We start from the raw sequence: 16,701 nt of genomic DNA, 5'->3' as shown, positions 1-16,701 counted from the left end.
ATATTGTTTTACAAACCAGAAAGATGAAGTGACATGGATAAGGGCCCACAGCTTATCAGAGCCAGTGTCAACATAAAAAACCCCAAGTTTTCCGACTCCCAGAGCAGTGCTCCCTCAGACTGCATGCTAACACTTCCTGAAATAGTCATTAACTGTGCTTGTTTCTTCAGACTTGGGAAGAGTTTCAAAATATGCAGGGAAGTTAAACCACTGCCCTTTGTATAGGTAACAGAAACAATCCTCACGTTACATTAGATTTATTTATAAGTCCGTCTTTCTAACTAGAGTGTGACAGGAAACCTGGCTCAGTCATCGAAGTGTCCCAAGTGACTTGCACAAAGCATGGCACACGGGAGCTCCAGCAACACTGGATGAATGGATAAAGAAACATCCAGCTACTCCAGCCTAGGGAAAGAAAAATGGATGCTCTGCGTCTTGGAAGATGGAACTTGGGAATCCATTTAGGGCTCTGTGACAAGTAAGGAAAACACAAAGAATCCCATGATCTCAAACAACTCTTCCCACTATAAGGAGGGGAGCTCAATAGAAGTGACCATATCATGGCCATTTAATAAGATGAAGAGCAGGTTATCATCCTCCACTTAGATGTGGGAGAGAAAGACACAGGAATGAAATAAATAGCTTACATCATCCGGCCATGACAAAGTCCTCAACAGCTAAAACTCAGAACACAGCAGAAGGTACTTGGAGCTTGCCGCTGGCTCTCAGCCAGGGGTGATTTTGCCCCCGAGGGGACGTTTTAGATCATCACAAGTTGGGGGAGGCTATTGGCGTCTGGTGGGTAGAGGCCAGGGATGTTGCTAAACATCCTCCAATGCACAGGGCAGCCCCGCAACAAAGAATTACCTACCCCCAAATGTCAACAGTGCCAAGGCAGAGAAACCCTGAGTTATACTTCCAACTCACAAGATCATGCTAAGGGTTTTGAGATCGTTATCATGATGTGTTGCCCCCATTCAGGAAGATTCCACCAGCCATGCTTCTGAAGCTCTCCCTGAGCTTCCAGTAAACCAAGTTAAATATCTTCACTGGTCAAGTAAGACGCATTTTTCTCCAGGTTTCCTTTACTGTGGATGCCAGCTTGAGGCCTGCAGAGATCCCAACAGGGAAGCTGCAAGCAGAGACCTGCTGTTTGTCAATACCTGTGTGGGGACTGGACACAAAAGGGGGCCTGCCTGATGGGTAAGAAAGCTCCAAAGTCCTCAAACAGAGCCGAGGGGCGACTCCCAGCTGTTGCAAATTTTATGGGCAGAAACTGCCTTGCATTAGGGGTTTCAAAACCCTGTCGGCTCCAAGGAAGAAACACACAACCATTCTCCACCACCCAGCTACTCTCACACTCGTTTCTGGTTCACCCTGACTCTTCAGATTTTCGTACGCAGACATGTGAAGCCAGAGCAGAGAGTGGACACGGTAGGAATCACTATGACCAGCTTGTGGGTAGTAGCACGGCTCTCAAATTGCTATTTGCAGCAAACCTGGAGGTCTTGGGAAGACAGAGGCAGAAGCAAAGTAAGAAAAGGCTATTTGCCTCCAGGTCGGGGCTCATGACCAACTGATGAAAGGGTGAAACCATGAGAAAAACCATGAAATATGTTTCTGCCTGACCTTCCAAAAAGCAAATTGTCGGTTTATCCAAATGTTGCAGTTGGAAAATCAGAGCTATTAGCACAGGAAAGGTCACATGCTAAGCGTGACTCGCTGCTGTAAAATGCATCACCTATGGAAATGTTAGCCGTTGTCACCTGCCAGGCATTCTAGAATCAGGGTCACCCGTGGCCACACCCTGTGCCAGGGAATCCTGGGAGCAGGGAGCCCTCACTGTTTGCCCCAGGATCCTCGGCGCCTGGGCCCAGACACGCACACGGGGAGGTCCGAAGGAATGAACGGAGGTTAGAACATAAAATAAGGTCTGTCTGAAAGAAACGCTGTGTTGCTTTTATCATCAACTATTATTATTCTTTTGGGGCTCGGTTCTTTTAAACATTATTATTGTGATAAAATAGCCATAACATAAAAGTTGCCATTTTAACCATTTTTTAAGTGTGCAATTCCGCAGCTTGGAGTACATTCACAGTGCTGTGAAGCCATCGGCACCATCCGCCTCCAGAACTTTTTCATCATTCTGAACTGAAACTCTGTCCTCCGGAAACACTGACTCCTCTCTCCCCTCTCCTCCGTCCCTGGCAACCTCTAATCTACTTTCTGTCTCTATGAGTTTGCCTATTCAAAGGACCTCATCCAAGTGGACTCACACAACACCTGTCCTTTTGTGTCTGACTTACGCCGCTGAGCATAAAGTCAAGGTCTGGCCATGTTGTAGCAGGTTTCAGAATTCCATTTCTTGTTAAGGCTGAATAGTATTCCATGGTCCATACAAACTAGATTTTGTTTATCCATTCATCTGCTGATGAATATTTGCATTGTTTCCATCAATGCTGCTTTTTAAAAGGGATGATGTGTGGATTTGGCGGCGCCCTGGCGTAGGTGGGAGAGAGTAAGAGTAGACTTAGTTAGACTCTGTCCCTGACTCCCCACGTGATCCTGACACCCATTTCCGTGTTTTCACTTGTAAAATTGAGGAATTGTTACACTGGTGTTTTCCAAACATTTTTTTGGTCATCATCTACAGTAAGAAATAGAGTTCTCATTACGACTGAGTACACACAAACCCACATATATAACTGAAACAAAGTTTCACAAAATGACATTTACCCTCCTATGTGCAAAGCGCTCTGGTATTTTCTATGCTATTCCGTTATTTTTTGTTTAAAAAAAAGGATGGTTGCAACCCCTAAATTGATTTCACAACCCATTATCGAGTGGTGACCCACATACTTTTGTAACACCCTTATTTGAAGTTACTTGTTCCCAAACTGGTGTTCCTTGGGCTATGTTGGTAAGTGTGCCCCGGCCCACAAAAGCGTTTGTTCAATAAAGTGTGGGAAACATCTGAATTACCTCACCACAAAGAAGTTATAATTTCCCAAAGTTTCATTTCCCAAACTTACTGACCATGGAAAACTTCATTTTTAACTCAAAAGTAAAGTCCTAACATCTCTGAAAACTGTTCGCTGTAGTACCCAATTGGGGAACACTAAACTGGGTGATTTTTGGTTATTTTCTGCTCCAACATTTTATGATATAGGACAGTAATTCTCAACATGATTTTCCTATTCACTCTACTGCGGGAAGCAAATATGCCCCATAGCAACCAGAGCTCCTAAGGCAGTAATTTTAAATACTACATCTGACGCTCCATAAATTTAAAAGAAAATAATCAACTTAATTTTTCAGAGAGCTTTAATGTGCACAGCAAGTTGAGTGGAAAGTCCCCCCAACACATACAGCCTCCTCCACCATCAACATCCTGTATAATTTCTTAAAAGCTTCTCTAGTGATTCTGAATTCTGATACCCTACCCCTTATTCCCTTAATGCTGATCTGAAGATGTTGTTAAAACCAAATTTTCCAAGATTAATTGCAAACAGCTCAGTGGCATAGCACATTAATTTCAGCTGATTCTCTCAAACTGGAGCATCATTCCCACACCTTTTTAGATTACTGAAAACATCCTCCCATGTGGCATTTTGCCACCAAGCAGTCCGTCCGACCTGGCACATACAAACCAAAATGACCAGCAGGGCTCACCAGTCCCTATAACCTAAGTCTTGCCTTAGCAAATATGCAGTTCCAGAGCACTGTTCTGAGAGCTATTTACAGCTTAGTTTGATATACTTGAGTCAATCAGAACTGGTCAGGTATTTTGGGAAGAATCCTCATGGCTTATTCCTTGACAAAATAACATTAATCCTGTGTCTTTAACCCATCTTATGACTTCAATGTCAAATAAAGGATGATAATTGCATGTATTCATTTTATTTGACAAATATTTACCGAGTCCATACATATTAAAAGGTTCAGGCCAGTGGTTGGTTTTTTTTTTTTAAGAACATTAACAAAATATATTTAACAAGGACCAAAAAAACAAAAAACAAAAAACAAAAAACCTAAAAGGCAGTTAGCCCCTGTCAGATCTCCCCACAGACATATTTTTTAAAAAAATTACACATAAAAAATGATTAAAAGATAGTTGTATAAGCAAGATACAGATTCTTAACTCTAGAGAACAAACTAATGGCAGCCAGAGGGGAGGTGGGTGGGGGAGGGGGGACCCAGGTGATGGGGACTGAGGAGGGCACTTGCTGTGAGGAGCACCGAGTGATGTGTGGACATGCTGCATCGCTCTATCGCTATAACACTGTATTCTAACTGTACTGGAATTAAAATTAAAAAGTCAATAAAATAATAAAAAAAAAAGTTAGTTGTATGGCCATTTATTCCCAAGGATGACTGTTTAAGCAGGTCTGGAGGAAAAAGCAGGACAAAATCCTAATTATCTCTAAGAGTGGACCTTAAGGACAAGGCACGTGCTAATACTGTGAACTTGGAATTTCTTGTTTCTTATTGAACAGCAAAGATAATCTCCGAAATCAGGAAGTGACCTCCAAATCTCAAGTTTGAGAAATGCTGTGTGAGTCTCTCCCGTCCCACACTGACCTGTCTATATTTGTTTGAAACAGAAGCGATCCTCACACACACACGGCATATGCACATGCATGTCCCGCGGTCTTCTTAGGCACGTCTCTCCCCATCTCCCTCAACAATGCCTTCCTCCATCCACACAGGTCAGAACCCACTCCCCCACCCAGCCCACGGATCTCCTTCCAGATGCCTCTGCTCCTTCCTCTCTGTCCTCGGTTTCAGACCTTCATCCTCAATGGCTTGATCTACTGCAGGGGCCTCCTAACGAGGCTTGCCTCCATCTGTACTGTCCTCTTTATGAAAACCTAAAATGCCATTGAGAAAGTGACATGCCACTTCTCCTTTTCCAGGCTCACCTCTTCAAAAACTAGATGCTGGAGAATACCTCCATTAGAAGGCAGGGACCACAAGATGCCCAATTATGGCCGGAAGAGCTGAGTCTCTGCCGTCAGAATAAGGAGACTAGGCTGGCTCGGGTCCCCGCGTGGCCAGCAGCGGGCACAGGACACCTCTCTCTGCGCTAGTTCTCTCGAATGCAGGGCAGTAAAAAATCAATGTCACTGGGCCCTGTAAGAATTTACACAGACTGCATATATGATGTCTGTTAGGCCAAGCCTGGCACCTGGTCGGTGTTTAATAAACGCTTGGTGTCCTGCCTCTCACCCACATTCCAGAATCAAACCACAGTTCAGGGTTCACAACAGGAGGGACTAACTGAATTGAAAATTCTTTATAATCCCATACTGCTAAAAAGCGGGACCTCCTTAGCCCGTTTCTTGTAAGTCTAGACTACTCGATGGAAATAGATTTTTGCTTTACTCTGCATCAAAGAGCTGTTTTACAGAAATTCAGGCTGGTTTTCCTCTAACTCTGACTTCAACAACTCTGATGACAGAACAGCCACATCTAAGAGGGGCGGGCAAGAGGGGGTGGTGTCGGAAAGAGGGAACTTCAAAGGGATTTAATAAGATTCCACTGGAGTTACCATAGGTCCAAGGCTTCCTTTCTCTAGCACAGTCCATTAAAGGGCTGGAAGGAGGACCTGCTCGAGCAAGGGGTCCTGAGCTGGTCAGGCCACGAGGTACATCACCAGCACAGCCCCCGTAGAAGCCAGGGTACCATGTATTTGTGAGTTCTGAACACAGATTTTCAAGTTACAAAGAACAAGATCTTCATCTTTTCACAGGTAGGGAAGGCTACCATTTGGGTGACTTCTTTCCTAAGGGATGTAAGTAAAACAGTAAGGTTTCCTGTGTGTGTGTGTGTGTGAGAGAGAGAGAGAGAGAGAGAGAGAGAGAGAGAGAGAGAGAGAGAGAGAGAGAGAGAGAAAGGCAAGATCTGGTGCAGGGAGGAGCCGGGCTTTGTTCTCATCAAAGAGGAAAAGAATGTAGGGGGAGAAACTAATGAGTTACTGCCAAGAGATTTAAACACGGATTATGTATCTGCTAGAGAATGAGCACAATGGACTGTTGGGGCCAGCCTGTGGTGAAAACTTTTCCCATTATGATAGGGGAAGGCCGAGCCGGAGCGCCTCACCTTTCAAGGGCTCTGTTCCACAGGAAGTGTACAGGGGAGGCGTCTTCTCAGGGAGGAATCGTGAATGAGAGACCAAGCTGGAGCGATTCCTGGCCAGCACCACCTTAAGCCCATTTGCATTTTCTACGGCAGCTGCAAAATGTTTAGTCCTCTGACAATATTTGGTGACTTGGAGTCAACAGCCTGGAATTTACCACCTTTCCATCCCAGAGTAGCCTGATGGCTCTCTTAGGCTTCAGGAATGACCTGGTCCAAATCCGCAGGCTTTGTGATGCCCAGAGGTACACCAGGGCCCTGGCAGACAGATAAGAAGATGGAAAGCCAGAAGCACTAACACTGCAAAATCCCTAAATTACCTTTAGAGGGAAGCGCTACAGAGCGGAGCCTCTCCCGCCCACCTGCCTAGGTCCCTTACCTTGTGACGGTAAAGACGAGGAAGGTGGCCAATTTTTCTGGCATCCCTGAGCAGCTAGAAATATTTTGCACAATTCTATAATCTGTGCTCTGCTAAGAGAAATCATCAATAAATATGTTTTGAGTAACACCTGTATGCAGGGTTCTGTTTAGAGCACTGGGAGAGAGAACTCAAAGAGAGTACTGGTTTTCATAGATCCTAAATCTTATAGAAACTATCAGAATACAAAGTGTAAAAAAAAGCATCTTACATTGCAAATCCATCTATACAAGGGCTGCATTGGTATGCCGCTGGGGCAAAAACAAAACTATACATTTATCAGAAGGAAAGTCTGGCAATGGTGAGGAAGGAGCAATTAAAATGCATTGATTTTCTGTGGGCCAGGCACAAGTGATAAGCATCTGATATGCCCTTTCACTTCATTTAAAGCCTACAGCAACTCCTTTGAGGTAGGTATTGTGATGTCACAAAAGGAATGACAAAGGCAGGTCTTCAGAGAGACCAGGTAACTTGTCCAAGATGGCACAGCCCAGGTGAGGTTCTAACCTGCATGTCTTTCTGAGACTTGCTGGGATTTGCTCAGAGCCCGGTTCCAAGGTGGACAGCCCGCGGGGGGGGGTGGGGGGGGGGTGGGCTCCAGTCCTGGTCTGGGTCAGCATGCATGGGGCTCTCAAGTCTGGCTCCATTGCGTGTCCTCTCGTGCGTGGCAGAAGGACCTGCCCGAGGTACCAAGGCTCATCAGCCACAGGCCCAGAACAGAGCACCTTGTCTGACTTGTTGTCTACCAAAAGGGTGGGATTCTGACAGGCGGGGAGGTGAGGGAGAGCTAGGGAAGCCAGCACCACACTTGAAGACCTTGGGATCTCTAGATCTTTCTCATTTTTCGGCTCCCCAGACTTCTCTCTTCCTCCTGAGGCTGTCACAGCTGCTGCGTCCAACAGTCCACCTGCAGGACCGGCGGGGGTCCACTCCACAGCAAGTGCAGGGAGGCAGAAGGCTGTGCCGGGGGCTGTGGGCCTGAGTAACTCACCAAGCTGGCCAGAACACCCCCCCTCCAGTGAGGGACTCTGCTGGAAAGTTTAAAAGGGGGGGAAGTCTTTCTATGTGCCTCGGTTTCTCTATCAGCTGAAAAGGGGGTGTGCATGTCAATTTCTAGCCCAAAAGAATCCTAAGATTAAAAAAAAAAAAAACAAAAACCTCTGCTCTCCTTATAGTTAAAAAAGAAGCCCATCACTCCCAAGCTCCACAATGGCAGAAGGAAGGGGGTGAGGGGCGGGAGGAGGGGGAGAGGGAAGGAGGTAGAGAAAACTGCTAAAAGACTTTTCATTGTTTTCTTCTGAATGGGTTTTTTGCCCCCATTCACATTTACTCCTGCCCAACTAGATGGGGAATGTGGGCTGGGGGGTGAAGAGAACTCAAGTTTGTCACAGAGATATGGGTAGAATAAGCAGCTGCTTGCAGACTTTGACCAAAACTTTCCATTCAAAAGCAGATAAACACACAGTGAGCATGTCTCAACTTGGGACTATTGTGATTAAGCAACTCAATCTAGAAAGATAAGGATTAAGAAATGTGTCCAAATGGTTTATGGATGTTTTTTCCACATGACTTAAAAATCAGAAGGAGTTAGCAATTAACTAAATTTCTGATGCTTCTCACTCTTTCCACACCTTTCACAGATATGGCAGGGTCTCAAAGATGGTTTGACAAAAAATGTGACATGGGCCTTACGTAAGAAAAAAAGGTTAAGAATGTGATCTGAGGCTCTGGCCAAAAACATGTGATTCTACAGAACAAGGACAGCACTTTGGCTCTCGCGTGGAGATTTATACAAAGGGTGGGTGTTGCTCTCATTAATTCAGTGGATAAACAATAGGAGGAAGGTCCAGATGATTTGATGGACAGCTTTTGGAAATGATCTTCTGCTTGGCAAAACATTGCAGTGATAATTTTATTCACACGGAAGGAAATGCAAAGAAGTGTCACTAAAACAAGGGAGGTAATTATAGGGCATGAATCAAAAAGCTGGATGACACAGAATAAAGAGTAACTAAATTAGTCCCATCACGGTCTTGAAATCCGAACTTAACAATTTCAGGCGAAAAAGCTGACCTCTACTTTCTGAGTAAGAAAGCCAGGCACATTTCCCCTAATATTTTGTTTCCAACCTAACAAACCCCATGCTATAGAGTGGGACTCCATCCGTGGACCTGCTACAGCAGCTCGACAGACTCAGAGACAGAACATCTCAAGAGTTGGAAGGGAGAACCTTGCAATTCTCTAAGCAGTAATTCAATCTCTCCAAAGGACCCTGGCAACTGGTCCTCTAGTCTTGACTAATATCCCCAGGGGTAGCTCGTTCACCCATCAATCCAAACATTTACCCATCAACCCAAACATGCATCCAACCCCTGCTTTGTGTCTGGCACAGTGTTAGATGCTGTTCTATCAGGGAGATCTTCTTTAATTGAACCCAAATCTTTCTTTCTATAACTTCGACCCAATGGATCCAATCCCTCCCTAGGGGAAGCTGAAGATGGCAGGCATGCTGACCTTCTGAAGGAGTTCTCCAGATTACACATCCCCAGCTCTTCCTTGCCCCCCCAGCCAGCCTGACTGCTTTCTGCATCATCTCAAAGTGCCCTCCCATCTGGACAGAAACTCCCCAGTGAGGTCTGATCCACACTGAAGGGGGGAATTACTGGCCATCACATCACTTGTTCAAACACTCATCTTTTATTAATACCATCTAAGACTACCTACAGTGCCCTTTTGACCAACAGGATTCACTGCTGATATACTAACGGTAAACCAATCCTTCCCCCATTCTATCTTCCTCAAATCTTTTATGAATGATGGGTTCCACTATTGCTAAATCTAATTATATTACACCTCTCTGTTTAACCCCCCTCCTTTTTTAATCTATAAAATCCAGAAGTATTTAGCCATAATGGGAAGATGAGGAAAGAGGAGGCTCACACACAGCACTGGTGGGTTTTTATTTTCTACTGTGATGAAAAATTTGCCAATTTTACACTGCTGCAAAACAAAGAATATGCTGCCTGTTGTTTCACACTGTACATCATTGATTTCAGGCATTTTTGACAGTTCTTTCATATTTCGAACACAGAGATCAATTTCTCCCCCTCTGGGAAGGTGAGGAGTTTGACAAACATGCAGAATGCAGGTCAGCCCCACTTTAGAGACACAGCCTAGCGATGCCTAAGATGCTCTGTTCAGGAATCTGCCCCGTCCTCCAGTCCTCCTCCAAGCCTCTGGTCCTCCACTGGCTCTTTGGAACAGCAAATAAACAGGAAGAGAACCGGGCAAAGACCCCAGACTCCTGGTGGGTCCATCGACACCCTGACCTTCTAACCCAGAATTAGGGACACAGAACCTCTTCATTATCCATCATCTCAGGAGTTAGGTTGACAGAAATGTTATCAGTAGATTTTAAGAGCTCCTAACACTTCTGCTATTAGAATACAAACCAGGGACTGAGGGCACCCAAAGAGATCAGAGGACCAAACAGTAAGTCTGTGTCGCTCTTCCAACCATGAGCTTTACTCAGCACCTGAGTAAAAATGGATGTCATCAGCCCTGCTGCTTCAACATTCAACCTTCAAAGCGCGTGTGAAAACAGAGTGAAATTGGATGACTGGGCGCAATATTCACACGATATGCCTAGTACCTAAGTGCCAAAGATAACGGGCTGTTTTCCATTTCAATAAAATAATGTAGGACTGAACGAGAAGGAAGTGTACAAAGAACAGCATAATGAAGGCAAAAGCCTATGATTAAAAATACTCTGTGACCAACTCAGAAAATATAATGGAAGTCAAAAGATAGTATGATTTGATATGCAAATAAAATTACAGCCAACTAATGGATTTTCAAAGCTCACACTGTAAATGAGCACTGTTTTTTTTAATATGCAAGAGTGAAAATCTACAATCTTAAGCCTTTTCTACTCCCTGTCTTGCCAAATTTTTAACAAAATGAACTTTATATTCGGAAGTACCACCATTAGAAAACCTTGTCATTCAATCCAATAGCTATTTTACTGCATTAATTTAGCATATCCTTCTACATATTAAGCACAACGAAGCTTCATATTGATTTTTTGTAATTGAATATTTTTTAAAAAATTACTCTAAGCAAAAAGTTGCCATTTAGGCATACTCTTTCAAAATACATCATACCTCGCTCACCCTTTTAAATTAAATATGCAGATAGGCGTACTGAATATGAGAATTTAAAAAACTATTTACAGTTTCCGTCAAATATACTGCTTACAAGTAAATATTAGAAATGTAATTATGATGCAACTAATCTAAATCCTCACATTCTTTTTCATGCTTGGCCGAATTAAAACTTGCAACGAAATGACAATCTAACAATTTAACTCCTTTAGTTTAATCCATCCATCCTTTAGTGCAAGTTAAAACTGATCTTATTGTGGTTTTACAGTTCTTCTGCCAACGATTAAATGCACACCACTCTGAATAACTGGAAAGAAAGATGCCTTATAAGTTAAAAAATTACTGGATGCTATCCAAGCAATGAATAAGCTCTTCCTTGCTGTGTGCAAATTCAGCATTTTGGTGGGGGAATTAACACAGTTATGTTAACAAGCTTAAGATTCTAAGGATTTTCTAATCTTCTAATTGTCTAAAAGGATGAGCTCCCTAAACACCTCCCCTTCCCACCTCCTCCCAGTGCAAACTCCCATCCGCCATTACCAGTTCACTCCTTCAGCCAAAGCTCTCTTACCCAGCGAGGAATCACTGATAATTTCATTAATTTGAATATATACTGACCACTCTGTACAATTTCTCTGCCATGCAGGCGCTTAAAAAAAAATCATAAAGAACAAGCTCAAAGCACATGAACAGGGCAGCACTGCTGAGTCAGCAGGAAATTCAGCCATTTTCATTAAGACCCTCAATATCAAAAGGCCAAAATCTTTGGAGAGGCCATTAACGTATTTTTCGTGGCTCATTAAATGGCTCTGAAGAGGCAAAAAGAAACATAAAGAGTTAAATGACAAGTCTGAATGTCCAGGATTTTATTTTTATTTATAGTTATTGATTTATTTATTTTTCAAGTAGGCTCCAGGCCCAGCGTGGAGCCCAACATGGGGCTTGAACTTGTGACCCTGAGATCAAGACCTGAGCTGAAATCAAGAGTCAGACGCCTAACCAACCGACTGAGTCACTCAGGCACCCAACCCCAGGATTTTCTTTATTTAAAAAAAAAAGTGAGAGCAACAGACACTGTAATGTTTTGACTCTGCAAACTTTAGATAAATAAAGTCATCCAGGGCACCTGGGTGGCTCAGTTGGTTAAGCGACTGCCTTCGGCTCAGGTCATGATCCTGGAGTCCCGGGATGGAGTCCCGGGATGGAGTCCCACGTCGGGCTTCCTGCTCAGCGGGGAGTCTGCTTCTCCCTCTGACCCTCTTCCCTCTCGTGCTTTCTATCTCTCATTCTCCCTCTCTCTCAAATAAATAAATAAAATCTTTAAAAAAAAAAAAGTCATCCAAAAAATAATTCTTTAAACTTAGATCATCTAAGTCTTGTGGATTTTTCTAACTTTACATGTGTCTGGCCACAATATACAAAATATAAAACATGCTATGATTATTTTTAGAGTGAAGATATTTAAATGACAAATGACGGTAAGGTATGGAACAAAAGTCCCCTCACTCAGGACTCATGTTTAGCTAGATCCCCACCATGACTAACCTACCACATGGACCAGAGGCATACAAGATGCTGAGGTATCTTTGTACATACCAAGGAAGCACAGAACTACACTGGCTCTGGCTCCTAAACGTGTTTTACTTTATTCAATTTCCCTTCTCGGGGGCGCCTGGGTGGCGCAGTAAGTTAAGCATCCAATTCCTGGTTTCGGCTCAGGTCATGATCTCAGCGTGAGATCAAGCCCTGTGTCAGGCTCCAAGCTCAGTGCAGAGTCGGCTTGGGACTCTCTCTCTTTCTCTCTCTCTCTCCCCTCCTCTACCTCTGCCCCTCCCCCCAGTGTGTGCTCACTCTCTCTAAAATAAATCTTTAAAAAAAAATCCCTTCTCTGAAAACTGATCATCCAGGAAACTCTCCATAAACCATACTTTTTGATTAATTATAAAATCTGTTCCCACCTACGGCGAGAGATGATTAAAATGTTTCTTCTATAAACTGATTTTGGATTGGTTCCTATACCAGAGAAGATATTACATAAGATCCATCCACATACATACTTTTTTAAAAACAACCTGTTGTCATAAACACTGTTATCTGACAGCCGCTGTTTACAGGGCACTAATCTAGTTGTAAAGTTTAAATGTCCCCACTATAAAACATCAAAATCATAAAAGTTGGGGCCTCCCACTGACGAAATGTCTAACCATCAGATATGGAGAAAGGTTAGAAAATGAGATTTTCCTAAAAAGTTGGTGGGAGTATAGATTGGAACTGAGTGTAAAATTGGAAGGCAATCTGGCAATATCTGTATCAAAAGCCTTAAAATATGCATATCCTTTAACGAGAAATTCCAAGTGCGGGAAGGAGGGGCATACGCAAGATAACCATTAAAATAGACAATAGGACTTTTCTGAAAGACTGCAGGCAAGAAACCCAAATATACCATCCCTCCCACCTGTTCCCAGGCCTAGAGTCTGAAGGCCACACTGGCCGTGGTTGAGAGTCCTAAAGAAAGCGGATTTAGCGTGCTCAGCTGGAGTTCCCTGAGTTCGGCCCTCGGGACCCTCCAAAGCAAAGTTGGGTGCATTTCACAAAAATAAAGTTCCAAGAACTGTAATATCCAAATAACAGGCATGTCCCCTCATGTGGCTCCGCAGATCCTACAGAGAATTAGGTAAAAGCAAGAGCTCCCAATAATAAGCCCTTCAGACGTAGGGTCATGATGACAGAGACCTAAAGTCAGTCAGTCAAGTGCTCAGTGCCGCAGTGATCTGACTTTTCGTTAGACCAAAAATGACTTGGATATTTAAAACTGATAAACTCAACTGGCCTGTGTGTTGGGGGCGGCTTTTTCTTCAACGGCAAAGTTACAAAGACAGCACCGAGGTCCCGGACACCCTTCACTCAGTGTCCCCAGTGTTAAGAGCTGGCATGATTAGGGTATATTCGTCACAACTAAGGAACCAACACTGATTGGTGGTACATGACCATCAACCAATCTGCACGGTTTATTCACATTCCACTAGCTTTTCCCCCATGTCCTTTGGGTTCCAGGAATTCGTCCAGGATATCACGTTACCCATTCAGTCTCTGGCGTCTCCCTAGCCTCCTCAGGTCTGTAACAGTTTTCCAGACTTTCCTTGCCTTTGATGACCTTGACAGCTTTGAAGAGTGCTATTCAGGGATTTTGTAGAGTGCCCTCCCCACCCCCACCTCGGGGACAAAACTATTGTCTGACGTTTTTCCTGTGATTCGGCAAAGGTTATGGACGTGGGGGGCTAGGTGGGGAGACCAAAGAGGTGAACTGTCAGTTCCAAGACATCATATCAAAGGTGCTTGCTGGCAACCTCTCATCATGGAAGTCAGCTTTGATCACTTGGCCAAGGTGGTGGGTGCCAGGTTTTCCCACAACAGACCTCCTCTTCTGCTCCCTTCCATACCCACTCTGTGGAAGCAAGTCATTGAGTGCAGCCACTTGGAGTGGGGAGTTAAGCTCCAACTCCTGGAGGGGAGGAGTAGCTACCGAGATTGTTTGGAATTCTTTTATACAGGAGACTTGTCTCTATATCCACTTACTTATTCCATCATTTATTTACATCAGTGTGGACTCACAGATATTTACTTTATGTTTTGGGTCATAACCCAACAGTTATTTATTTTGCTTCTCAAATTGTCCTAGTTTTGGCCACTGGGAACAATTTCAGGAAGGCTCCTGTGTCCCTTCACCGTGCCCCCATTGTTTTGTTTTTGAATACCTCCTCACTTTCTCCATATTTTTACCAACGAAAATGTCTTACTAAGAAAAGGGCTGTTACAGGTGAAATTGTCTGTGTCCCCTCCCACCAAGTTTCATGTGGAAGTCCTGGCCACCAGTACCACTGGAGGTCGAATTCGTTAAAATGAGATCATACTGGAGGAGGACAGGCCCCTCTGCCAATTTGACTAGCGTGCTTTGTACAAAGGGGAAATCTGGGTACAGACAGCACACCAGGACAGCACCACGTGACAACGAAGGCAGAGATCGAGGTGATGCTTCTACAACCCAAAGAATGCCAGTGACCGCCAGACACTAGGCCTGGAACAGATTCTCCCTCAGACTCAGAAGGAATCAACCTGCTGACACCTGGATCTCTGACATCTGGCCTCCAGAACTGTGAGAAAATAAACTTCTGTTAAATCACTCAGTTCTGGGGGCGCCTGGGTGGCTCAGTCAGTTAAGCATCTGCCTTTGGCTCAGGTCATGATCTCAGGGTCCTGGGATCGAGCCCCCGCGTTGGGCTCCCTGCTCATGGGGGAGTCTGCTTCTCCCTTTCCCTTTGCTCTGCCCCTTGCTCATGCTCTCTCTCTCTTTCTCTCAAATAAATAAATAAAAATCTTTAAAAACAATTTTTTTAATTATTAAAAGAAAAAGTCACTCAGTTCTTTGTTATGTTATGTCTAATGTCACTGAGCTCTGCATTTCAGTCACGAACAATTCACAGTTGGGGTGTCAAAAGAAGCAGGTACAGAGGGACAGCCTAGCAAACATCCAAAGGGTACACTGGAACACAGCGCCCGGAGTCCACGAGCTACAGTATCGAGCATTGTATTTGGCCACGAACAACGTCCGGGGCAGATGTTTTCAGATGCCTCATTTTCCCCCCCGCTGTTTTCGGCCACCTGCAGCTCGGGGCGGAGCTACTTGCCAGGAACACCTGCAAGCACTAACACTAACCACCCATCTAGTGTAATCACCACCTTCAGCATGCTAAGTACCAGCCCCGCCAACGCCAAGCACTTCCCAGGTGCCCCACACAGCAATTCTGTGAGGGGCTGACAAGCGATGCCCCGCCTCACGGCACACCTGCCAGGTATTGTCAAGCCGGCATTTTTGGTCCCTATTTAATGACATGCTTTGTCCCACGTCCATCCTCCCTAAGTCCCATCAACAAGTGGCCCCGGGGACTTAGAAGTGAACTACATACCACACTTCACTGTGAGCTATCCAAACACTGTATGGTCATCCAGTATTTAGGATCTTTAGCACAAACGCACACACTAAAGGATCCTGGAGCAAAATCTAAGCTCTGTGAGGAAGGGACAGTCGTCCCCAGAACAGAGAAAGTGCCCTGTCCTCAGACTGAAGACACAGAAGAGAGAGGCTAGCTAGAATCTGATACGCCGTCTCACTCCACATCCAGTGACCTTTACGGAGGTGAAATGTGAGCGCCCGCATGGGTAGATAGAGAAACTTTTTTTTTTTCCCTTCAGTCACCAGGGAGAAGAGGAACTGGAGGTGACAGAGCAGGATCTGAAGTAGTCGACTGGAAATTATTTTCATCACAAAAGCTCTGGTTTGTCTGCATTTTTATGCCTATATTAAAAAATCAAATGAAGTCATTAAGCTTAGGCCAGCTCGGAAAGCCTCTGCCTGAGTCTGCAACCCCCAGAGCTCTGCCATAATCCTTCAAATTATTAAATAATTACTGCGTTTCCCTTGGGGTCACATTTGGCAACAAAAATACTGTCTAAATGAACCAATGATATGACCCAGTGAATAACAGTTATGTTCTTAACGTCCTAGGAACAAAAGGCTATGAAATACTTCCAAGATACAAACTGTGGAGGAAAGTGAGGGTTTTCTGTGGGGTCTGGAGGGTGGGGGGGGAGGGGATGGAGAATGACAAAGGAACCGGAGAATCTGGGGAAAATTCTAATAATGAGGGTCATTGCCTCCCCCATCAACCTCCGAAATCAGTAATTCTCCCATCCCAGGTCCCTTCCATCTCAGGCGTAGCTACAGCCACAAGGAGAAAACCAAGCATATGGCTCTGTCCTTCTGGACATTTCTACAATGTTGGCTGGGTTGCTCTGGAAAATCCCATTTTATCTCCTACAGCTATATGACCTCAAGTTGTCATTTCCAATACAGTATGCTTGTGCTGATTTTTATGAACACAGACAAAAGCTGCTACAACCTTTTTTTTTCTCCCCCAAATCTTT

At 44.4% G+C, this 16,701-nt stretch overlaps 1 protein-coding gene across 5 annotated transcripts in view; it reads right to left on the bottom strand.

Moving 5' to 3' along the window:
* FOXN3 (forkhead box N3) overlaps window positions 1-16,701 on the bottom strand; it is a 279,851-nt gene that overhangs the window by 153,665 nt on the left and 109,485 nt on the right. The window lies entirely within an intron of this gene.

This window comes from Zalophus californianus, chromosome 6 (genome assembly GCF_009762305.2).
Source record: "Zalophus californianus isolate mZalCal1 chromosome 6, mZalCal1.pri.v2, whole genome shotgun sequence".
NCBI classification, from domain to species: Eukaryota; Metazoa; Chordata; class Mammalia; order Carnivora; family Otariidae; genus Zalophus; species Zalophus californianus.
Note: the sequence above shows the minus strand (reverse complement) of the source record. Positions and strands in the feature narration are given on the sequence as shown.